General features: G+C 38.9%; 1 protein-coding gene and 1 non-coding gene across 8 annotated transcripts in view; both read right to left on the bottom strand.

Annotated features, from left to right (window-relative positions):
* The window catches only part of kcc (solute carrier family 12 member kcc), a 479,479-nt gene that overhangs the window by 344,993 nt on the left and 108,922 nt on the right, over positions 1-25,564 (bottom strand). The gene's annotated exons all lie outside the window — the stretch shown is intronic.
* On the bottom strand, positions 13,757-13,829 carry TRNAK-CUU (transfer RNA lysine (anticodon CUU)). The gene has a single exon. It is a non-coding gene; the product is annotated as a tRNA-Lys (tRNA).

Raw genomic sequence — 25,564 nt, 5'->3', positions numbered from 1 at the left:
TATAATTAAATCAATTAATACAAAGAGCCCAAAATTGGACTCTATCATTTTTGTGATATTGGAAGGCCTTTGTCTATGTGTGAACTGATGTGAGCTGAACAAAAATATTAAAAAAGCAAGATTTAGTCTTTTCAAGTATAACACACAACACATACTATTTGTTTTTATTTTAAAACCAAATTAGTTAGGTTTTTTTATAAATAACTATAATAACAAATTAAAATTTTAAATGACAATACTTAAGCTAGTAATTTGGACACGTATGGAGTTTCTTGCGCCGCTTCTTCTCCATAGCGAAATACCTTCCGAAGCAAACTACCACCAGTTTGTTGACTTTCAAAAAATATTCTATATGAATCAATTTTGAATAAATGAGATTTGAATTTGAATTTGAATAAAAACTACTCTTAAGATACTCGCATCTATCGTCCTTATTTCGATAACAAAATAAAACTTAAACCGAATAGTGCAACTTTGGTGACATAAAATTGCAGTTTAAGTTAAAACACTTTTATCGCGCGAAATACAGATGGAAAATTTTACTAAAATTTGTATAGCGCGGAAAGAAAGCAGTAAAAACGCGAAACGGCCCGTGACGGGGAATAACTACGTGCTTTGAATATTTATGTTTTCCTTTGTTTCTTTACCTTGATGTTAATTGAAGGAATTAGAACAGATTACTTAATTTAATGCATATATAACAAGACAATATAGACGCAACTAATCTAAATAAATAAAAACATAAATCTTTCTGCATTCTTATCAGAAAACCCTATCAGTTGACATCCATATCATGAGGACACATAAAAATAATTGATCCGACATAGAGAATAAAGTTACTAAACTAAACATGCATTGACATCCAGAACTAATAGTACAGGCCAAATTTCAGTTCAATCGGTTAATTGTGTTCAAATTCAGTTGCAAGATTTGAACCTCACATCCATACAAACTAACAAGGCAAGTTAAATAAAAGCTTGTAATAATTGTTAACATATTATAGAAAATATAAAAAATATGAATTAGTTTGTCTTATATTAATCAATTGGGAAAACATTGTCCTACAGTAGAATAAATAAAATATACCGCAACATGCAAGCTACTTATCGGGTTCAAAATAATACCAGCTTTTAAGCTCCAATCAATCATAGTTGCATACAAAATTTCATTGAAATGGGTCGAATGGTTTCGGAGAATGGCGTGTACGAACCCGTGAATAAAATAATCCTTTGAATAAACGTTACATTTAAACGGAAACTGAATATTTACTATAAATGAAGCATTTAAAATTTGAATAAATCGACTGCAAACTTTTTTATGACAAAATCTAGCGGCAAAGCAAAGAGGCTACGATGACGTCATTATAGATATTTGTAACACCAGAAGAGTCTATATAGGTTCCATTGGTACTAAAACAAGGTTTCAATCTAGCTTTCTGGGGACAAGAAGAGGGCTACTCGTACGGTACACCCTGCCTGTCGTAAGAGGCGACTAAAAAGGGCCTTCCGGGGCTGTGGGAGGCAAAAGGGAAAGTTGGAACCTTCCAGCAAGCCACACCGTAAACACCAGATGGTGTGGGAGGAGCGAAAACTGCTCCCCAGGGCAGAGCCCAATCGGGCAATCGAGCTTGGAGGAGTCCGGTTGTAATAGGCAGTCAACAACTTCATTCTTTACGTAACTGTTAGATTTGACATAGTTTTATTTGAATCTATGCTTGCGATGGAGCATACGTAGTGTCGATGACAGCCCGTACTTTTGTATCTGAAAAATTTTGAATATTGAATTTTATTTTATTTCTGTCGTAGGCACGTTCAGCTGTGACATTTGTGATGTGCATGATTTTTTATTTCAGCTATTTGTGTTAGTAATAATTATTCGATATCAAAGAACGATGAAGACTTAAATGAATCATTTAAATTGCCTAACCAAGAATCGAACCCGGAACCTTGTCCGTATCACATCGATATGACGATCACTTCGCCACGCAGACCGTTTCAATTCTGCGCTTATTCATACTGTGATGTAAAATGGTATCTAGCTTTATCTTACTAGGCTACGAAGATTTACCGCCACAATAGATAACTTCACTTACAATTTTCAAGGCAGTACCATCAAACACGTTCAAAGCATGGCGTATTGGGAAAATTTGATGATCCTGTTTGGTAGTTTTGGCACTCCGCCAAGCGCTACACACCCATGAGCCGGCGTGTTCGCTGACACAAAGCTGATGAGATGCTAGCTATGAAGTTTACTGAAAACAATTGTATGAACATACTGCAGGGAAGGTAGTGCCAGTATAGACCGGGGAGGTACTATCACCACACCTATTGCTGACGTGTAGCAGTTTTGCCCAACTGTGGAGAGTAATGTTTTTCGAGAATATATATGTATGTCTCATTCTTTGGTATGCAGTAAAGTCCAAACCCAAAGATGTTAACAAACATATGAGTTGAGGATTCATTTAAAATGTGGGAGTGACACGGTTTACATTACTTCCCTTTTGAGTTAATTAATTTTTAATCAGGTTTTTTTTAGTTGAAAGGTGTGAATGCCGGCTGATTTATAGTGAATGAGGCTACCATCTTAATTCTCATAGTCTTAAAATCATGGAAACTCAGAACTGGGTACCTACCACTTAACCATACTGCCTTTACCACTTAACAGTATTTTAGTATACCTACATTTTAGAGGACATCCAACTCCCTGTGTCTCGCGTCTTGAAGGGCTTTCAACGAAAGTGAAAATCATTTTCAAAACCCATAAAGTTACATAAAGGCGATAATCCTGTTTGGCACACAGCCAAGGGAATATCGATGGGGTGACATGTTTGTTGCTCGGGTTAATATTAATATGATGCACATACAAATATTATATAAAAATATTTTATTTGTCTGCGTTACAAGACTAGCTTAGAAAGTCAAAAAGTAAAGACTAGGTAGTCGGTACTGTTTTTCCCGCTATTTGGTGTATAGAATTTACGCATACAGAGGTTTAACACAAATAATTTTGTAATATGAATATGCCTTCAAAATTTGAAAATAGTTTTAACGAAGTACAAGCGTATCTACAAGCGTTGGGGAATAAGGGTTCTAAGCTACAAAGGGTTGCCGCCCAAAGTGAGATTATTTAAATACAAAGATTACTTGGATTCCCTGTGTTGTAGATGCCATGAGACACACGAAGATGAATACAAAAATTTGATGATATAATATTAACTTTTATTAAGAGATGTCCGCCACAAGCTACATTAAGAATTACAAAAAAGTATTTGCTTATTTTGAACAAGAACAGTAATAGAAGTTGGCCTCAAAAAAATATAACGTAGTCGGTATATCTCAAAGGCATGTGGAACTCCTATCCAATTTAAAGTTATTTACAGGTCACACATTATGAGTTACTACTCCTAAAGTCTAAGATGGAAACTCTGTAGAAGTTAGCCGTCATACACACCCATCCACCGAAACTAAAAAACTGCTTCATTTTGAAATATGCGTGGCGTTCTACCATCTTACAACTTTTTTTATAATATAGGAGTAGCAGACGAGCATGCAGTCCATCTGATGGTAAGTGGCTACTGCCGCCCATGGACATCTGTAATCAACGCCAGATAGGATTAGATATTCTGGAACGCCTCGGAAAAGTATGTCTCCCTTACCACACCCTTCAAAACGGAACACAGCAGCGCCTAACACTGCTGTTATGAGCAGAAATAGGTGTGGCGGTGGTGCCGCCGGAGTCAAATCACAAAGGGTTCTACCATCTTAAACTAAACTTAACATTAACCTATAAATAAGCCCATAACGTATTTCTAAGTATCTATCTATAACGTAAAAATTACTAAGCAAAAAGCTTTGCCACGTAGAGTAGATATGGATTGGTTGGCGCTCTGCCAAAACTATACATTAAGAGTAAATTAACATGGGCTTTGTTTGCTGTTTGGTTTTGGTGACATATAGGCTTCGGTATTTAGGCAAGAGGTCAAATTATTTGAGGACAGTTCAACTGTTCTGTTTGTCAATTTAAACATACATACTGAGTATTGATTTTGTTTGGTCCGCAATGTGTGACATTTAATCAGTTCTGAGATTACGTAGACATTGTTGCAAGTTTATGTACTTTTATTTTACATATAATACATTGAAACGACTATCTACAATAACTATTCAACTATAAATAGTTCCTTTATTATTCTAACAAGTTTAACTTAACTAGTAAATGCGTCATAAAAGTAGCGAGACTAGCTCCATCTAAACGTTGCAACAAGGAATTAGTCTGTTGTGACCTATGTTACAAACTTTATATGAAATAGATTGTAGCGACATCTATATTTTAACTAGGAAATTACTAACTCACAACGAAACGAAATACGATTAGTTAGAAAAGTAGATTTTAATTAAAAATAAATTAAATATTTTTAATAATTAGTTGTAACATCAATGTTATTCGTATATAATAATTTTTAACGATATCTATGAAGTATATTTGATTAAGTGCTGCCATCTAGTTGCAGGGCGCAGTACTATTTACATGTAGCGTCCCCATTCAACAAAATGTTACTACGAGTTAGCTAGCTAACTCCTGGAGCAGGAGGTTTTTTCTTAACTGGTTAGATGGCGCTGTTATCAACTACACTCATGAAGAAATAGGGGAACATTTGGGAACATTCAAGGGTTGAAATATACTGTATACTTCGTATTTTTTTCCATGGAATAAAAATTGAATATTATACACATGTAATAAGGCGGTAATATTTACTGGTCAAATATTTAGTGTTTTATTTATATTATTACATAGTAAATTAAAATTTATTATTTTTCAAAGAATAAGTTTACCTATATTTTAATTATTTTATAAACATATAATCGCGCTGTACAAAAATAGTATATTTTATTATCTAGTTTTCTTATAAAAGTATTTAAAAGAAGAGAATTCACAGACAGACATCAGGTCTGTGCACATAGCCTACCTGATGGTAAGGAGACAATGTCGTGGTGTCTCTTCTTTTCCAACTTTTTTGAAATTGGCCAAGTGCGAGTCGAACTCACAAACAGAGGGATCCGTACATGCATAGTAAACACTTCAACTGCTTATCTACTACGATTCAAGAGACAGAGCTCTGTGACAACGGACAACGGTAACTTAGTAACAGAGTAATATATCCCGTTTTTACAAGCTTTTATTTAGTTTCACATGTCCCGGTTTTTGTGATCAAATCTTGCAAGCTAAATTTCTCCCACTTTCCAGAGTCTAATTGAGCTGAAATTTGGCATGTATCTTAATTATACGTGGCAATGCAATCATACAAATTTAGTTTTGTTGACATACCAATATGGCCGCCGTAACAAAATGGCGGCGTACATATTTCAAGACAACCCAATGTGATGTTATTGACAAACAAAAAAACATTTCAGGTGTAATAATGTTTTATAAATTAGTTACCTTAATCAATGTTACGCTTTTATTTATAAAAAAAATGTCTGATATAAAAGCGCAAATATTTAATAGATACTTGTAAATCGGGTTTATTTTTTTTTTAATTTTTAGTTCTAATTCTATCAAGTATCTACCAAATAAAAGCTTCTTTTTAAATTGTTTTTTTTTCTTTTGATTTTTTTTTGAAATACAGAAACCTAATAAGAGATAAAATATTCACCACTAATGCTGAATAAATATCAACCAGCATTACAGATTCAGCAGTGACGTAGCCATGATGCTATTTCCGCGTTACTCAATAATCGGCGGGTTAATTGAAAACCAAAGTCAAGTTCAGTTAACAGTGAACAGAAATACACAGCTCGATCGAAACCGCCGTTTGATCAAGGTTTGACCCAAATAAATTATTATTTAATCTAATTTAATGTGCAAGTTAGATAATATATTTATTTAGTTATAGTCCGCGTAAAACTGCTAGTCCGCTCTGAATATAGAAATGAATCGCGTCACCATAGCAAATTGTATTAGCAACAACTTCAGAGCGAACTAGCAGCTTGGCGCGGACTATACCTATATTAAGATAAGAATAATAATTTATAAATATAATCATAGAGAAATGTCCTTATAAATTGCTGTGTAAAGATCTCCATTTACCATTTTTACCTAACTGCAGAGGGTAATGTTTTTCGAGCGTATGTAATCATGTATGTACTCGTATATATGTTTTATTGTTTGGCACGCTCGACAGCCCAAGCGTCTTATCGGATTTTAACATATGAGGTGTCATTGGATTCGTATGAATTATGGAGAGACAGAGATTACAATACTTCCTTTTTAGTAAATTATTTTTAACACTCGGTTTTTTTTGTTTTTATTATAATTTCTGGTTATTCGTTACAATTCCACTGTTGACCAAGTGCCCATAAATGAGTTAAGTACGTGGCACCACCGTCACACTCACGAGTACTTTTGTTTTATAGGGGTTTAATTGCTGTTTTGTCTTTAAGGTGGTAAGGCTAACATTTACAAAAAATATTTCTATATATCTAATTTTCTATCCTCTGGAGTGCCTACATATTTGTGGTCTTCGGAAGGACTTCATCATCATGATCATTTTGGGGTTATCTACGAAGGTTACATTGACTTTACCTTTACACGGATAGCTATTTACACTTACTTAACTAAATAAACACGTAACTTCAATATTTAAAAAACTAAACAGAGATAATTTACCTAACCTGATTTCCTGTGTTCACTATCATTTCTGTTTGTATTTTAGTTCACCAACTTAGTCCCGCGGTCAAGGCTCTATGCAAATAACCCACTCTGATTTGAATTCAATTGTCTCCTGCAACAATAGTTTCATGAATTTTAAAATTTCATCAAATATATTTGGTGGATACTGGCTTTAGTGGAGACACTAGGTACGAGTACTTGCTATATTTTAAGTGGAAAATATTTCCAGTATAAGGTACTTGAGTTGAAAAGTTGGTTAACTAATGAGCAAGGTAGTTTTCTGTACTACTTGTTTTATAAATAAAGAGGATTATCAATTAATCTTAATTATCAATTAAGAGAATTATGAATTATCGATAGTAACGTGAGGAATAGTCGCATAGACTGCCATCTTATCGCTTAAACTACTAAACAGTTGCTGAAGATGGCACTAAGATGGCGTCAATTTTTGTATGAACGACCAACCAGCTATACGTTTTACATTCAATTATGTTTGCATCTGTATAGATGCATAAGCTGCTAATGAGTCACATTACAACTATTGACAGTCATTTTCACAACTACTAAGCTACCACTTGCTCAAGTAATAGAAGTCAATGGTAGTCTAGTACACACTTATAGGGACAATTTATCGATACGATACTGTCAGCGCAATTTACAAAGGTACTGATTCTATATAAACGTTGTAGGACAACGATGGACCCTATTTTCTGCGTCACTGACTCCCCAATAAACATCACCGCGTCACATACCATTAGGGTATTTCCACACTTATCAACGCAGAATCGATATGAGTGATACAAAGTTTTATTGGACCACTACATACAAATTTATGTATTTGTATTATGCTTAGCCAAAGACGTTGGAAAAAAATATTATAATGTATACAAAAATATATTTATTTTGTATAATATGTATGTCAACGATACAAATACGTTAAAACTAAGTCCTTAGGGATAGCAAAGCATCTAAGTTCGATTTCAGCTAGCACTCAAATTAAAATTTGAATTCATAAACATGTCAATGGGTAGCTACCATCAGCGTATGTGTATACGTATGTTTCGCGTAACACTTTTCGTATGTCCCTTCAAAATAGAAACAGCAGCGCTTAATATGAAGCATAAAACATAGATGCAAATGTACCAATTCCAAAGCTTTCTGCTACCAATTTCGTTATAAAAACCTCTATATCATATATTCAAGTAATTTTTTACAAGGTTGAGAACCCCTGCGTCTACAAGATAAACCTTACGAGACGACAGTGGACCCCATTTTCCATGTCATCAACTCTCAATAAATGTAGCCATTTCACTCACTACTGCGTATATTGCTTGCTTAGAACACAAAGAGAAATATGTAGTCATCTGTAGTACACTGACATATTGTTCTTAGTGTCTGTAACATCCAATCTTGTCTAAGATACGGTACATGTCTGAGATGGTTAAAGTATGAGTCTGAGTCTGAGTATGTAGACTTTAAAGTATTGTAACCTTTGCTATGTAGTATTGTTATAGTAAGGAGCAAACGAGCGTGCAGTCCACCTGATGAAGTGGCTACTTCTCCTGTGGACATCTGCACCCAACTCCAGATACCCTACCCGAGGTCGGTTTAAAAAGTATATAAAACAGATTATGGTTTAGGTATTGATTAATCTTACTTAAAAATCCACACTTAAAAGGTTACCTAAGTACTTTGAAACGCAAAATGTAATACGAAATTCTATTCTGTGATAGCCGGAGCCCTCCGATATTACAGATACATGGCCGAATAAATTATGCTTAAAAAAATTGATTCCACATAAATATTTTTTTCTCTGGTATCCGCAAATTGAATGGTTGTAGCCCTAAATAAGGTATACTTTATCGTTAATAGATACGCCTAACTAATAAATGTGAAAGTGAGTTATGTTTTATTTATTTGCTACACTTTCATACCTTAACTTAACCGACTGTCATTAAATTTTGTACACACGTTATGAGGGGTTAAGAAAGGACATGGTTTACGTTTTATCCTGAAAAAACAGTTCCCAAGGTATGAACATACCTTATTCTTTCATCCGATGAGCTTAAGGATAATTTCATCAAATTATTATATTGTCATCGACCTCTAACCGCAAGCGAAGCTGCGGGTAAAAGCTAGTTGTTTATTCTTGAGTACTGAATTTTATTGGCCAAGTAATAAATAAAATTTCTTTGTTTTCATACCCTTACCAGCGAATTTTAGCTTTTTTGAATCTTTTATTTTTATAACGTGCTGTACGTTTTTTACGAGCGTGTAGCTAGTAACCCCTCCGATGCTTACCTGTAACAAAAAAGTTAGCAATTAGGTCACATGTGAAACAGAGTTTTCCGGAAACACATTAACGGCTTTTGCAGTGAACGCAAAAAAGCAAGTTTTTCATACCACGTTATTCTCGTTTGTAATTAATGTAACATATAAGTATTTTCTATTATTTTTGAGTAATATTTTGGGCATTCCACAGATAGAGCATTCCACAAATGTATGTTCAGCAGCAATTCGATTTAGAAGTTACTATTGTCACACTTATTTATGCTTTGTAAGTTAAGCGTTGTTGAGTTTCGAAGGGAGAGATACGAGTACCTACAGAACATCCCATTGATATAATTTAGTCCTCAGATATAGCAAGTCATAGCATGGACAGCAGCTGACAAAGGACTAACTGGATACTCCTATACTACTTTTGTTCAATAAAAAATACTGCAGACTGGTAGCTACTGGCACTGTCGTTGACTGTAGCCGCCTGTCATCAGCGAGCGTCACGACAACGACAGTCGTCGACATGAACTGTCGCTAGTGTTTAAGCTCACAATCGCTCGTGTGTACTAACAACTTTAAGGGGCGGTAACGACCCTGTTCCATATGAAGTTTGTTGCAAATATCTATGATGTGCAGTGTCCACCTACAATCAGGTTTTTATTATAATATAGTAGTAGTAGATGAGGTAGGAAGACGGTAGGAAGCGCCACTAAAGTGTTTAAAATTCTAAACAGCGCGATTAAATATGGGGCCTTTACCCCCTCACTGTCAAAGTGTCAAGTGATACCGATCGATTTTGCATAATTCATACAGAAAGATCCACAACCGCCATATTTCTTGGTATTGATACCAATTACGAGGCCTGAAGAGATTTATTTTTATACAATGAAAGTAGTAAACGAGATTGCAGTTCACCTGCAAGACCTATTTCTGCCTCATAACAGCAGTGTTAAGCGCTGCTGTGTTCTGGTTTAAAGGGTGTGGTAAGGGAGACATACTTTTCCGAGGCGTTCCAGCTTAGTCTTCAGGAGCAGTGGCGTATTTGTGACTGACCTCAGGTAGGAATATCTAATCCTATCTGGGGATGATTACAGATGCCCATGAACGGCAGTAGCCACGTACCATCATGTGGACTGTATGCTCGTCTGCCACTCCTATATTTAAAAAAAGACCTGATTGTAAGTAATCAATGAAGCTCATGGATATTTGCAACAAACTCCATATATAACAGGGTTTCTGATCATAAATGGGTTGCTACTCTTGGGGACTAAGGCCTCACATGTAAGCCGATATTCACACCTATTTCCTAAAACTTTTTACCACATTTAAATTTGTTACGAGAAATACCAACCTAAAACTCTCCAAGATATTCTCCAGTTGATACTTTCAAACATTGGAATACGTCACAAAACTTACTGAAGGACTGGAGTTTTAAACTATAAGAATCTGGGTGAAATCACTTTCTGTGCACTTTCAAAGTAAAGTTCTGACCGACGTTGCACAAAGCTGGTGCTTCATTAATTTATAAGAGGATTATAATAGAGGCTTTTGTTACGACAAAGTTCTACGGTATGGCAAGATACCTACTTGTTCTTACAAAAAACTTAGTGACTTGTATTTTATATTGGTCAGTCAGTACCGTCAGTAGGTTCGCTTTGGCTGATGTACCACGCATATTATGTTAGTATAGTGTTGTTTGTCCAGGTAACCCGACTGGAAATTCGCTGTCATTTTTGGCTCGCCCAAACGGCTCGAAGGATTTTTACCACGATTTTTTATTAGCTTGACCTGTATGTATGTATGCATGTATATATGTATGTAACGGAATCTTTGAACTCGATTTTTACCCACTTTGAATGGTCCGATTAATTTAAAATTTTGAACAATAATCAAGAACTGATGACAATACACGACTTTAATAATTTTATCCCATTCACCTCATCAGGATCGTCAGGATTAACGATTTTCTTTGTGTGATTTTAGCATGGATTTTATTTTTTAAACTATGATTATTACATATGAGATGGCGTTGGATTGTCTAAACTATGGAAATCACATCGGCTACATACCATCACCTTTCAGTTTTATTTTCAATCAGTTCGATTTTTCGTTTTATAACAATGACTATATATTACTGTTTATTATTTGTAATGGTTACATCCATGAACATCCGTAATCAACCGCAGATAAAATCAGATTACTAACTAAGGTTAGCCACAGATGCATTGCTACCCTTGAGAATATACACTACATTTTAATGTAGTGGGTAATGTAATATTTACACACACATATCGAAGCGTGGTCCTACAGATGTGCCATCTTAACGAGTTAAAGTTATCTTTTCAGGATATTATCGTCGGATCAATACCAAAGGGCGAGGATGATTGATGAAGATTTTTATGACACGAGACAAAAGTAGATGAAGCGTTAACGTTTCAACAAACCATGTTTTTTTAGTATGAAAATCTATAATGGTAACGCAAAGAGTCATGTTAATATATTGTTAAAAAACTGATTAAATTATATACGATCTTTCAGTTTAAAATATCAACATCCAGTTTAAGTACAATAAAATATGTAGGTACATGATAAATGGAAATCTTTCTGCTTTGGGAATATGGTTAGAAAATAATAGGTATGTAAGTAGAAAATATAGGACACCGTATTGTATTGTTCGCCTCATTTCCTATATACTTGAGTATATGTTTTTTTTTCGATGAACATGTTCAGAGTGTAGTGAGCATATTCACACATATAAAACCATTAAATTTAATTATATCTTCATAACATTGTTATTTCTGATTAGTTGCTGGTAAATTAAAGAATGTACTGGAGATTGTATTCAAAAACTTCTGAGATATTCCATCCTTAGATACTATAATGAAGTACCTAACCCTTTTAGATACCACAGTTTGTAAGTAAGTAGTTAAACTTAGATCTTATCCGGATAACTTTGCACCCTGTCGGTTCAAACTGGAAGGTATCTTGATTGATAAGGTTTCAACTCCCAGAATGAAAAGAAAAACGAAAAGTTAGTTCTCAGTTCTTAGATAAATTTAGACTAAGTTTTTTATTGCCCTAGAGAATCAGAAAATATCAAGACGGACCTTGACGGATCAAGATCAAACCGATGGAGACGTGATGATATAATATTATTTATTATTGGATTTTAATTTTGTAATTTTACTCTCTACTACTCGGATACTAATCGGATAAAGTACCTTTTACTTACAATTTACTTTAATGTAACCCTATGATATATAAAGACAGCAGCAAACCTTGGGTCTAAAGAGCATAGACAAATATTCGCATTAATGTTCTGAATATACTCTTAAGAAATTAAAGAGTATAATTATGAGAAATTTACTGTTATTAAACTACGTTTACCTACGAATCCTAGTGTCACCTACATATACGATACAAAGTATGTAAGTTTTCCAACACTATACACAACTGAACAAAAATCTCATTTTTGCTTCCAAAATAAAAAGGAAACGGGATAACGGAAATTGGATCTGAATGGTCAAAGATTAGTTGGGGAACTCTGGGAGCGTCATGTAATATTGAAAATAAGGAAAGGAATCGCGCCCAAAAGAAAATACTGCTCTCCGTGCCCATTTCCTGGTCTTCTAAAACGTATATTAAATTTGTAAAACATGGCATCTGTACAAATTGTTATGGATGCCTTGGACAGTCACACACACAAATAAGTATAGATAGAGTACTTTTCGAGGAGGATTTTTCTACCAGAATACGGTTAATAGTAGGTCCTAGAAACGATCAAACGGTTTTAAAAGTAACCTTTAAAAATCTTGGCTATCACCAATGGGTATATGACCCAATATTGTCCACAAGCCTCACCACAATACTCGAGGAAGGGCTGAAGTATACTCCACTATTCTCCAATGTATTGAAGAAGCTGTTAAATCATACGTGAAGTGAGGACAGTCAAATTTTAATATATTATAAATTATTACTATTTTATAAGATAGAAATAACAGACTAGCATGCACTCCACCTGATGGTAAGTAGTTACTGTCACTCATGGATAAAACAAAAAAGGTTATTTTTATAAGACCTGAAAACGATTGTATTACCTGACCTGAATACGAAAGATTGTATAGGATTAAGATTGTGGCTTCATATGTAAGCCACACTCATTCCATCTAAACGCATTACTTCTTCATCATCAAACCACAATGTTTAACTTTAATCATAAAGATTCTTTACATTACATATTCCTAGTACTAAAATAAGATGAACTGAGAATATGTAACTATTCTTGCGTTCCGTCTAAAAGATGCAATCGAACACGCCCACTTGTAGAGTTTCCTGCATCGCTTCTTCATAACGAAATACCTTTCGAAACGGTGATATTATGTTAGAGACGTTCAAAAAGAATTCTGTAGGAAGCAATTTTGATAGAGTTGGCGGAAGGATATGGAAATACAAATATTGTGTTGAGATTGCATTTTTGTCAATTTATCTCATTTATGCTATGTAAAATATTTACTCATCTATATAATACATTAAGTAACGTGAAACTATTGGATAAATTGTAATATTTTTAAATCTCTCTTTAGATTAGACCCAAGTTATAATTACTATATATTTTATTATATTATATTATAGTAAGGATGAGTTAGTTTAAATCTATAATAATAGGAGTAGAAAAAGCCAATAATGATCATACAAGATTTTAACCAATAATAATAAAAATCTAAGTTAATTGAAACGTTTCGAAAATATGCAGCAAGCACTATTAAAATCGTTTTCATATAGATAATACAAAAATAAGTGTTAAAAATGTCGCCCAACGTGGGGCTCGAACCCACGACCCTGAGATTAAGAGTCTCATGCTCTACCGACTGAGCTAGCCGGGCTGATACATTTTATATCGAAATTGTGCTATGGTTTTAAATAGACGTGAAATAATTACTTCTTCTCACAGCAAAACACCTTACAAACCGGTAGTGATTTAAAAAAAAATCGACTATTTATTTTAAATAGATTAAATGTCAATTATATTAAAATCTAAGTTTTGCGATTTTTTTCAAAATCAGTAACCGAAGTAGAATTAGTAAAAGCAGTCACACTATTACGGACGACAACGGCCTAAGAATTTAAATGTAAATGTTGATTAATGTAACTTGTGTATGTAATTAAGACTATGTAAATAAGACATTTTATTGCAATAGATATAAGTCCTACGTAATAAGAATAGATATGTAAGAGTAGGATAGCAATAGAGTGTAAGCATAGAATTGTAAGAGTAAGACAGGCTATGTTAGAAAGGGACGGCAATAGGACGCGGTTGCTGACTGAGCCTGCGCCTGTTGCGGTACCCAAAATAAGTACTTAAGCTCGCCTTTTTGTATGGAAAAGTGTGTACGCCTCGGAATAAAAACAAGAAGAAAAGAACTGAAGATTCAAGTTGGAGTTTTATTTGAAAACCCATAATCTACATTGGTCCTTCGAGAAGCCGGATTTAAAGAAGACTCAAGATGAATACGCCGATCGCAATGAACACAAGGGGTCGTGTTCGCTCCGAATCGGGGTACAGCGAGTCAGAAGCAGCCCCGGGCGCTAAGGGTGCGCCAGGGCCATCGCTACACCGAATTTATGAAGATTCTCCGCAGTCGCCGTCGACGGTCGCAGGAAATTCCCAAGAAAAAAGGATGGAGCACTCTCCGCCAGAAGGGGCGAGAGAGACAGCACCAGCGACGTCAACGCGGACGTCCGTCATGGGGCCACCTGCACGACCAGCTAGCACGCCACCAAGGCGTGAAACTTCATCGCCGGTGCGGAGACCTACATCGCCGGTGCGGAGACCTACGTCGCCGGCACACACCGCTCGCAGTAACACTTCAAAGCGAAGCATCGACGCACGTATGAAGATGGCACAATACGAAGCGGAGAAAGAACTCGCGGCTATAGAAGAGAAGCGGCTACTTATGAAAGAAAAGCTAATCAAATCGAGATTAGCCGCCGAAATGACTGCAATCGAAGCCGAATCTGAATATGCGGCGAGCTCATGCAACGAAAGGGTACAAGACTGGGTGGATAGAAGCATGGAACAACCAACGGCGACGAAATACAGGGAAGAACCGGAAGAGGTTCGCCCTCCCGTTAGTAAGCAACGGGGGGAGAACGCGAAATTCCAAGGCATTCAACGGCTAGCCGACACCTTAGAAAAACTAGTCGCCTCAAGACCGTTGCCTCGCCAAACAGCGGAACTACCTATATTCACGGGAGCCGTCGCCGAGTGGCTACCGTATAAGGCCGCCATGGAAGATTCTACAAGACTCTTTAAGTTCTCTCCAACGGAAAATCTCCTTCGACTGCGAAACAGCCTGCGAGGGGAAGCGAGAGAAACCGTGCTGTCACAGCTATTCACCGCATCTAACCCAGATATCATCATGCGCACATTAGAGATGAAATATGGAAGACCGGAATTCATAATAGATCGGGCCATGGAAGAGCTCAAAAAGATCCCGAAATTAGGGAGCGCGAGCACCGATCTGTATGAGTTCGCGGTGAAGATTCAAAATATTGTCTATACGATAAAAAGTATAGATAGAAGAGGCTACCTACGAAACCCGCTACTCGTTCGAGACGTAATGGACAAACTGAGTCCTCATCTCATAAGCAAATGGGCGGAGTACGCAGCCAATAACGAAGCACGCATCATGGAAGATAATGAAATGATAGTACTCTCCGAGTTTTTAATGGCCGAAGCGGACCTTATGATAAGGTACACCCACACAACGAAGCGAAGCGTTCCGGTACCCGTCAGAAGAGAAGTAGCACCAAAGCGGGTTGCTACCAAGGGCGTATACACTGCGGGGGAAAGTCAACCGGAAGAAAGAAAATGCTTCATGTGTCCAACTGGGGGACACTACACTACTGAGTGCGATAAACTCAAAGCACTCGACGTCAACGAGCGATGGAAGTGGGCAAAGGACAACAAGATGTGCTTCAAATGCATGAAAAGGAAGCACAGCAGGTTCACATGCAAAGCCAAGGCCTGCGGAGTCCACGGATGTACCTACCAACATCACGCGCTACTACATAAAGAAAAAGTAACGGAGTCTACGACTACAGTGAGCACTCCGGACGACGGCAGGGAAGACGAAGCAGCCGCGCTAGTAATGAGCGTCACGACAAGGAGGTCGCCTATTACATCAGTACTGCTCAAAACCTGCGAGGTGAAACTCAGCGGTCCACGGGGGGAGGTAAATACGTACGCCCTCCTAGACGAAGGGTCTACTGTGACGCTAATAGACGAAGAATTAGCGAAGCAACTCACTAACGGCGGACCGAATCGACCTCTGAACATAAGGGGTATTAACGATCAGAGAAGGATCGACAGCGAAGCGGTCAAGGTTCGTGTCAAAGGGGTACACGAACAAGAAGCCTACTTAGTGACAGCCCGCACAGTAAAAGGACTACAGCTACATCACCAACGCGTACCGCACAACTTAGAACGGTACAAGCACCTGCGAGTTGTACAAGATAGCATCAGTAAGGGAGAAGCTCGACCTCGCATATTGATAGGTGCCGACAACTGGCATCTAATAATATCGCGACAGCTGCGCGCCGGCAAGAGAAATGAACCCGCCGCGTCGAGAACGAAGTTGGGATGGGTACTGCACGGGTCGGTACCCAGGAAATCGATTTATCAAGACCAGGCGGCCGTACTTCACATCTGCGCGAGCGACGTCCAACTACAGAAGCTCGTCGAGTCACATTTCGACGTGGACTCGCTTGGCGTATCGACTAAAGAAAAAATTAATAAGCATGAGAAGAGAGCCAACGACATTTTCGAAGCGACCGCCACAAGAAAGGACGGCCACTTCGAAGTGGGTCTGCCCTGGAAGATAGATAACCCCACGTTCCCAGATAGCTACGAGTCTGCCCTTAAGAGACTACACACGCTCGAGAAGAGGATGACTAAGGAGCCGGCGTTTAAAAAGGAATACGCGGCTCAGATCGCTAACCTTATACAAAAGGGTTACGCGGTGCAATGCGACGGCAGCGAAAGGGATAGCAACGTAAAATGGTTCCTGCCGCACTTCGCCGTCACCAATCACAACAAGCCGGGAAAAGTTAGAATGGTCTTCGACGCGGCGGCTAAGGTGAAGGGAGTCTGTCTCAATGACTTCCTACTAGAAGGACCCGACCTACTAGCTTCACTCACAAGAATATTGTTCGGGTTCAGAGAAAAGAGAATCGCCGTCACAGCGGACATCGAAGAAATGTTCCTTAGGGTTAAAATCAGACCCGAGGACCAACCGGCACAGATGTTTTTATGGAGGGACAAGCCTACGGACCCTCCGAGAAGATTTAAAATGGTCTCCATGATATTCGGAGCCAGCAGTTCGCCATACCTCGCTCACAGCGTAAGAAACCGCAACGCCGTCGACTATGAAAGTAAATACCCAGAGGCGGCCACGGCGGTCAAGGAGCGACACTACATGGACGATTACCTAGACAGTTTCCCATCTGAAGAGGAGGCTATTAAAATGGTGAACGAAGTTACCTACATCCATCAACAAGCGGACTTCAACTTAAGAAGATGGAACTCAAATAGCAAGAGAGTTTTAGCTAGCATACCCGAAGATAAGAAGTCTGAAAGCGCGAATGTAAAGTTAGCAGCACACCAGAAGGAAAAGACATTGGGGCTGCGCTGGGACCCGAGCTCCGACACCCTCACCTTCAACACTGACATCAAGAGGGTTCCCGATGAGGTCAGACTGCGGTTGAGAGCACCGACTAAACGCGAAACCCTAAGCGCGGTTATGTCGGTGTACGACCCACTGGGGCTTATCAGTCAATATACGATCGTCGGCAAGATGATATTACAACGCTTGTGGCTCAAGAAGGTTGATTGGGACCAGGAATTGCCATCTGAAGACGCTAACCTATTCGACGAGTGGATAAGGCGACTCCCAGATGTCTCAGCACTAGCAATACCGCGGTGCTATAGCTACAACGTAACGCCGGAAACTCACATCGAGTTACACGTGTTTGTCGACGCAAGCGAGCAAGCCTACGCTACGGTGGCCTACTGGAGGATCGCACACGGCGATCACATAGAAACAATACAAGTAATGGCCAAGGCGAAGGTGGCTCCACTGAAGTTACTAACCATTCCGAGACTGGAGCTCCAAGCTGCGTTAATCGGGGCACGAATGGCTAACACTATAGTCAGGGAGCACAGCTGTTGGAAACCCAAACGAGTCATATACTGGAGTGACTCCCGCACCGTCCTTCAGTGGATAAGAAACGAGACGAAAAAATACACGCCGTTCGTCTCACATCGCCTAGCTGAGATCGCCGAGCTCACACATACAGAGGATTGGCGATGGGTGCCTACAACACTCAACGTAGCCGACGATGCGACCAGGCTTCAAACCGACGGGATCGACAGCCGGGACCGGTGGTTCACGGGACCGCAATTCCTACGAGCCACAGAAGAGCACTGGCCTACGGAGAACGGGGAAGGTGAAGAGACCGGGGAGACGTGTTACACCGTCTCAGAAGAGGACTCGGACCGCAACGACTCATTACCCGACATTAGAAGGTTCTCCAGTTACCTGAAGCTTATAAGGGCGACGGCACTTACTCAGCTATTCGTCGAGAAGCTTCGATCTAGAGACAAGACTCTACACTTAGAAGTGTCACACTTAGAAGCGGCCGAACGACGGTGGTTTCAACGCGCGCAGCGGGACTCCTTCAGCGAAGACTTAGCGCGGTTAAGTCACAACCAGCCGCTACAACGACACAGCAAATTTAAAAGGCTCGACGCAGTATTGAACGACGGGCTAATAACCGCAAGAGGCCGTATAGGTGCGCTCTATTCTACAACGCACTCTAATGAGCCGGTAATACTCGACGGGCAGCATCCCTTTACTCACCTGCTTGTCGAGCATTATCATCGCCGGGCGGGACACGCGAATAACGAACGAGTCGTCAACGAGCTCCGTCAACGATTCATCATACTGCGCTTGAGGCCTACAGTCAAGAAAGTAGCACGAGCGTGTCAATACTGTCGCGTGTACAAGGCGACTCCGACGACACCACCGAAAGGAGACCTACCTAAAGTGAGGTTGGACTCGGGGCACCGCGCCTTCACCTATTGTGGCGTGGACTATTTCGGGCCCCTAACGGTGACTATCGGACGAAGACACGAAAAGAGGTGGTGTGCACTATTTACCTGTCTCACCACAAGGGCCATTCATTTAGAGATCGTCCAGTCGCTCTCTACGGACTCAGCTGTTATGGCGCTGCGAAGGATGGCCGCCAGAAGGGGTTGGCCGCGCGTCATATACTCCGACAACGCCACTAACTTTAGAGGGGCCGACGTCGAACTGAGAAATACATACGGAGCATGGATCGCAGCACTACGGGACTACGGTCTGCAGTACAACACCGACTGGCGTTTCATACCGCCGGGGGCGCCACACATGGGAGGAGCCTGGGAGCGCTTAGTGCGTTCAGTAAAAACCGCACTAAGCACCACGCTCAAAGAAAAGTCGCCAAAAGAAGAGGTACTGCAGACGTTAATCACCGAGGCCGAGTACAGCGTGAACGCGCGACCGCTCACGCACGTCTCCATGGACCCCGAGGACGAGGAAGCACTAACGCCGAATCACTTCCTCATCGGCTCATCGACGGGGCTACCGCGGACGGGGCCATGCACCGAGGCGGACCGCAGCACGTGGAGAAGGGCGCAGGCACTGGCGGACCAGTTCTGGCAGCGATGGCTGCGAGAGTACCTGCCTACGCTCATTCCGCGGGGGCCGTCCAACGCACAGGCGTCACAACTGCGGGAAGGCGATCTCGTAATTGTGGTCGACTACGCCTTACCCCGCAATACCTGGCCGAGAGGAGTCGTCGAGCGAGTTCACCCGGGACCTGATGGCATCGTCCGGTCTGCAGACGTCCGCACAAAGGGAGGTGCGTTCCAGAGGCCAGCGACGAAGCTTGCCGTCCTTCAGATGGAGGAGGCTTCGAAGAATCTACGCCGGGGGGAGAATATTACGGACGACAACGGCCTAAGAATTTAAATGTAAATGTTGATTAATGTAACTTGTGTATGTAATTAAGACTATGTAAATAAGACATTTTATTGCAATAGATATAAGTCCTACGTAATAAGAATAGATATGTAAGAGTAGGATAGCAATAGAGTGTAAGCATAGAATTGTAAGAGTAAGACAGGCTATGTTAGAAAGGGACGGCAATAGGACGCGGTTGCTGACTGAGCCTGCGCCTGTTGCGGTACCCAAAATAAGTACTTAAGCTCGCCTTTTTGTATGGAAAAGTGTGTACGCCTCGGAATAAAAACAAGAAGAAAAGAACTGAAGATTCAAGTTGGAGTTTTATTTGAAAACCCATAATCTACACACACAATAGTAATATATTCATTTTTCTATTTATAAAGTTATACACTTAATTAATTTAATTTACAAGATAATTTTGTGTTAGTTCAATCAACAATATCTACACTAATATTATAAAGAGGAAAACTTTGTTTGTTTGTTTGGTTGTAATGAATAGGCTCAAAAACTACTGGACCGATTTTAAAAAATCTTTCACCATTCGAAAGCTACATATCCACGAGTAACATGGGCTATATTTTATATGAAATGTAGTTGATAAATAGATTTTGAGGCGGTACAAAGTTTACCGGGTCAGCTAGCCAGTAAATAAAGTACCTAATTTGAGGAACTCAGGAACATTACAGTCAAGTTCCGTATTGCTTAATTCGTCCTGTCTATAGTTTGTGCCTCTCCTATTTACTAATGAATAAGTTAGGAAGTCGGTAAACTTTGTCAAAGGTAACCAATTATCTACGAAAGTTGTTCGAGAGACATTTACGAAGGAAGTGCATTTAACTTTCATTTTCCTCCAAATAGGAACTAAGCGTGTACTTATTTATGTATGAAAGGAGATAGCAATTACAGAAGTACGATATCAACTCTTTTATAAATACTACTTATGACAATAATAACTACATAAAGATTATCTGCACCACACATATAAATATATTGTTTATATACGCAAACATCGCTTGAGCATGTGTAAAGTCTGGGACATACTGGGCCAGCGTGGTGGACTCAGACCAACAACCCTTTTACAATTTGTTTGTGTGTAGATGATAATCTTTAAAACAAATGAATCGCAACATTTTTTTGGTAATTTTAGGTCTTGCTTCAAATATATACGATCACTCATTTTAGAAATTTTATTATTTCTTAAGTACCAATTCAAAAACCGATCCATACTTCTGTAAAAGATGAAAAAAGTTGAGATCGTTGGATTCTTTCATAACTAACCAATTATCCTTTAAAATATTCCAAAAGTAATTGATGAAATATAAATTAGACAATTTGGTGCCGGGTCAGTTACAAAAGGCTGAAATAATAACTCAAAGTTCCAGACTTTTTTGATTAATTACCTTCACCAAGTTTCTGTGGGATCCCTTTCTGGTTATTTCAAAAGGTGTCTGCTCGTTCCACGTTGATTAGTTCCGGTTGGTTTTTTAAATGTACCTATATATGTATATATATATATGTATACCGGCGCGTAAGCTATTATTTTCAATTGATTTTAGTTATTTTTGAGTTGAAGCTATTTAATCTTATTTTATGATTTCCATTTAAATTACTTCATTAACAATTATTTTAGTAGACTATATTTTTGGAGCAGGTAACTCCGGATGGGGTTGCAAGTGACGCCTTTTTATTATAAGAACTATGATTGTTGTTTCGTTTTTTGAGAGTGAGTTGACAATTGACGTTGATGGCGTGTCGACTTGTAAATCCATCGGCTCCGAATTAATTATTTTCTTGTGTGTTTCTTTGTTGGAACCGAAAGCTGTTGGTGCACTATGAAGGAACGCCATCTGGCATTTCCATATCGGTCAGACGCGAGGCTCGGCAATCTGACATGTGTATTAAAAGCCCTTAACAATTTCCTAAATCATCGGTTGTACCTTTTTATTATGTACGCACTAAATAAAATTTAAATCATTGATTTTAGGGAATGTATGAACATTATTTGAGAATTTAAATGATATTTGTAAAACATAGCAAGACAACCCATTACTGTCCCTCTGCTGGACATGGATTACCTCTCAGAGCTTAGGCCAAGTGCCGATCGGTAGACTTCATACACACTTCAGAACTTTTTTAAAGATTAGGTGAATAGATTTCCTCAAGAGTTTTCCTCACAGTTTAATCAAATAGTAATTAATTACTAACACGCACATAACTTTCAAAAATCAGACGTCTGTGCCGCATACCCTTGAAATATATTTAAGTTATAAGCATACGAGAGCAATCCGAGTAAAAATATAAATAGATGATACAATAATCTAATAGTAACGATATTTGTCAAGTTTTCCCGCGACGTAACGAAGTAAACCGAAATTCTATAGAGCTGTCAATAAAAATCCACTTAAAGACCTTATTCTTCTAATATAATTTTATGAGGCAACCATCTAAGTTCTCAGGACTGATATCGTCTTTTGATCGGCATCAGGTAGAACTTCTGTATAGAACAGTAAAAAAAAACAATCGAGTATACATAGATGTGGTTGGTTACCAAGGTTCGTGTTATCACTTACTTTTACTTTTGAAGGTGGTAGAACCCTTTGTGGTTCGACTCCGGCGGCACCACCGCCACGCCTATTTCTACCTAATAACAGCAGTGTTAGGCGCTGCTGTGTTCCGGTTTGAAGGGTGTGGTATGGGAGACAGACTTTTCAGAGGCGTTCCAGCTTAGTCCTCAGGGGTAGCGGCGCATCTGGGCCGACCTCAGGTAGGAATATCTAATCCTATCTGGGGTTGATTACAGATGTCCATGGGCGGCAGTAGCCACTTACCATCAGGTGGACTGCATGCTCGTCTGCTACTCTTATATTATAAAAAAAAAATCTCATTTTTTTGTTAAATGACTAGAAATTATGTTATATAAGAAAATTTGTTTTCAAATTTTGATCTATTTTTGAAACTTTGCTAATTTTGATTTCATAAGAAAATTTATAGATAAATCAGTTTGAGACTTCTTGGTAATTGTTCTATCTTTCTGTGCGACGAATAGTTTGCCTGATCGAGCATGAAAACGATTTGCACCTCTTTTCAAGGACGAGGAGGCGTCCGATAGATAAAAGTTTCGTCTCCAAGAACTTTACATTAACCCCCTTCCAAATAATGAAATTTCGTCTTGTGACTTTTGCAAGCTAACTTATAACATTTCAACAAACTTCTACTACGCGCGGCTATTGTGGTGTAACCGAGGTGTGTTTTTTTTTTGTTTTTTTTATAATATAGGAGTAGCAGACAAGCATGCAGCCCACCTGATGGTAAGTGACTACTGCCGCCCATGGACATCTGTAATCAACCCCAGATAGGATAAGATATTCCTACTTGAGGTCGGCCACAGATGCGCCGCTACCCCTGAGGACTAAGCTGGAACGCCTCGGAAAAGTCTGTCTCACTTACCACACCCTTCAAACCGGAACACAGTAGCGCCTAACACTGCTGTTATTAGGTAGAAATAGGTGTGGCGGTGGTACCGCCGGAGTCGAACCACAAAGGGCTCTAACAGCTTAAAACATTTCAACAGACTTCCACTACGCGCGGCTGCAGTGGTGTAACCCAGCTGTGGTCAAAAACATTGTTTCTTTATCAGAATCCAGTGTGAAATTGAATAAATGTATACAACGCAGATAAGGCAGTAATAGCCTAGTGGTAAAGAATCTCGGCCTCTTGATCGAGAGGTCCGAGGCATAAATCCCAGGCACGTACCTCAGATCTTTCTAAGTTATGTGCGTATTAGAAATTAATTATCACTTGCCTAAACGGTGAAGGAAAACATCGTGAGGAAACCTGCATACCTGAGAAATCTTAAAAAAATGTTTTCAAAGGTATGTGAAGTCTACCAATTCGCACTTGGCCAGCGCGGTGGACTATGGCCTAATCCTTCTCATTCTGAGAGGAGACCAGTGCCCAGCAGTAGGACAGTAATGGGTTGATGATGAATACAACGCTACGACTCACGAAATGCAAAAGCAACGCAGCGCTGAAATCACGCGACCGCTACAGCTTAAGTATTTGAAATCCTAATACTTTCTACAAGGAATAAACACATATTACTCGTATTATGGAGATGTTATAAAGTATAGGTACTGTTAACAAACGGGGACTCTAAAAATAATTCGTGAGGTTCAAATTACTTTCGTCGGGTAATTAATTCTGAATGTCTAGCAAAAGAGACAAAAGAAAAATTGAATTGTTACTAAAACAAATGAATTTCCAACTTTGAGACAAAGTTTAGAACAACTCGGTGAAGCGTTAGAAACATCGTAAGATTATAAAAACAAAGAATTACGAATAATGAATTAAATCAAGACTTCGGAGAATTAATAATTTTGCTCATTTGTTCAAAAGTTGGTCTTAACCAAATTTCATTAGGAATATCTTCTTACTATTTATTTAGAGAAAGAGTAACACGAGACGAAATTTTGTTGAATTCGTAAAGAAGTGCCTATTTTTAAGGCTATGGTTACATTATTAGGTGACGACGACGTAGTAGCGATTACGTATAAATATATAAATCTTAATTTAATCGTAATCTAAGTTAATCTTAATCTTAAGCTAATTTTAATTTAATGATGACTTAAGGTTATTTCTAACAGATAATCTGATTCCTTAAACGAATTTTAACATACGAGATATAGTTGTTTTCGCCAAATTATAGGAGTAACTTTATTTTAACGGTCAATATTTTTATATTTCTTAATAACCATTTAGTTTTGTGTTTGACGACCCGCGTGGCAGAGCGGTCACCATACCGGTCTGACGCACAGAGGGTCCCGGGTTCGATCCCCGGCCAGACAGAAATCTAAATTATGAATTTATGTTTCTGTTTCTGGGTCTGGGTGGTTGTGTATCTGTCTTTGTGTGTGTCCATGGCACCCACGACACAGGGAATCCTAGTGTGGGGCTGTGAGTGTAGAAAGCGTTATATTATTATGTGTACGTAATAACATCGTTTCTACTCGTTGCCTGTTAACTCGAGCCCATCTGAGAAAAGCTTTAACTAATTTAAAAGCAATTTTACAGAAAAGTGAAAAAGAAAGGATAACTATGTAGAATACAGATTAATATTTAATCCGTAGAGAAATACTCTGGTGCATTTGTTAGCAGAATTATGTTACTTTTCACTTTATTTTTCACTCGTCATAAAGCGTCGAAGGTGGTAGAACCCTTTGTGGTTCGACTCCGGTGGCACCACCGCCACACCTATTTCTGCCTTATAACAGCAGTGTTGAGGGCTGCTGTGTTCTGGTTTGAAGGGTGTGGTAAGGGAGAAATACTTTTACGAGGCGTTCCAGCTTAGTCCTCAGGGGTAGCGGCGCATCTGTGACCGACTTCAGGTAGGAATATCTAATCCTATCTGGGGTTGATTACAGATGTGGCCATGGGCAGCAGTAAACACTTACCATCAGGTGGACTGCATGCTCGTCTGCTACTCCTATATTATAAAAAAGCATAAAAGCTTGCAAGACTATATCATACAACTTACAAGCGTTTATGCCGCTCAG

Source organism: Epargyreus clarus, unplaced genomic scaffold, assembly GCF_041222505.1.
Source record: "Epargyreus clarus isolate Ecla_fem2 unplaced genomic scaffold, WU_Ecla_fem_2.2 ptg000003l, whole genome shotgun sequence".
In the NCBI taxonomy this organism is placed as follows: Eukaryota; Metazoa; Arthropoda; class Insecta; order Lepidoptera; family Hesperiidae; genus Epargyreus; species Epargyreus clarus.
Note: the sequence above shows the minus strand (reverse complement) of the source record. Positions and strands in the feature narration are given on the sequence as shown.